Source organism: Arachis ipaensis, chromosome B6 (assembly GCF_059453495.1).
Source record: "Arachis ipaensis isolate K30076 ecotype BB chromosome B6, ASM5945349v1, whole genome shotgun sequence".
NCBI classification, from domain to species: domain Eukaryota; kingdom Viridiplantae; phylum Streptophyta; class Magnoliopsida; order Fabales; family Fabaceae; genus Arachis; species Arachis ipaensis.
The window spans coordinates 56271690-56273014 of record NC_142441.1 but is presented as its reverse complement, the minus strand read 5'-3'; positions in this window follow the sequence as shown (position 1 = coordinate 56273014).

The window sequence follows — 1325 nt, the reverse complement described above, 5'->3', positions numbered from 1 at the left end:
ATTACTAGAGGCTGGGATTATTTATCCTATTTCTGATAGCCCCTGGGTGAGCCCTGTCCAAGTCGTCCCAAAAAAGGGAGGCATGACAGTGATTCATAATGAAAAAAATGAACTGGTTCCTACTAGAACAGTTACAGGGTGGCGCATGTGTATTGACTATAGAAGGCTCAATACAGCCATCAGAAAGGATCATTTTCCTTTACCATTCATAGACCAGATGCTAGAAAGACTAGCAGGTCATGATTATTACTGCTTTTTGGAGGGCTACTCAGGCTATAACCAGATTGCAGTAGATCCTCAGGATCAAGAGAAAATAGCATTCACATGTCCATCTGGAGTGTTTGCTTATAGAAGGATGCCATTTGGGCTGTGTAATGTGCCTGCAACCTTCCAGAGATGCATGCTCTCTATTTTCTCTGATATGGTGGAAAAATTTCTGGAAGTCTTCATGGATGACTTCTCAGTATATGGAGACTCATTCAGCTCCTGTCTTGATCACCTGAAACTTGTTCTGAAAAGATGCCAAGAAACCAACCTAGTTTTAAACTGGGAAAAATGTCACTTCATGGTGACTGAAGGGATTGTTCTTGGGCATAAAATTTCAAACAAGGGAATAGAGGTGGATCGAGCAAAAATAGAGATAATTGAAAAATTACCACCACCTGCCAATGTTAAGGCAATCAGAAGCTTTCTGGGGCACGCAGGATTCTATAGGAGGTTTATAAAGGATTTCTCAAAAATCGCAAAACCTCTAAGCAATCTGCTAGCTGCTGACACGCCATTTGTGTTTGACACAGAGTGCCTACAGGCATTTGAAACGCTGAAAGCTAAGCTGGTCACAGCACCAGTCATTTCTGCACCAGACTGGACATTACCATTTGAGCTAATGTGTGATGCCAATGATCACGCCATTGGTGCAGTGTTGGGACAGAGGCATGATAAGCTTCTGCACGTCATTTATTACGCCAGTCGCATTCTAAATGATGCCCAGAAAAATTACACAACCACAGAAAAAGAATTACTTGCAGTGGTTTACGCCATTGACAAGTTCAGATCATATTTAGTAGGATCAAAAGTGATTGTGTATACTGATCATGCTGCTCTTAAATATCTACTCACAAAGCAGGATTCAAAACCCAGGCTCATCAGATGGGTGTTGCTTCTGCAAGAGTTTGATATAGAAATAAGAGACAGAAAAGGGACAGAGAACCAAGTGGCTGATCATCTATCCCGGATAGAGCTAGTAGAAGGGATGCCCCTCCCTTCTCTTGAGATCTCTGAGACTTTTCCAGATGAGCATTTATTTGCCATTCAGGAAACACCAT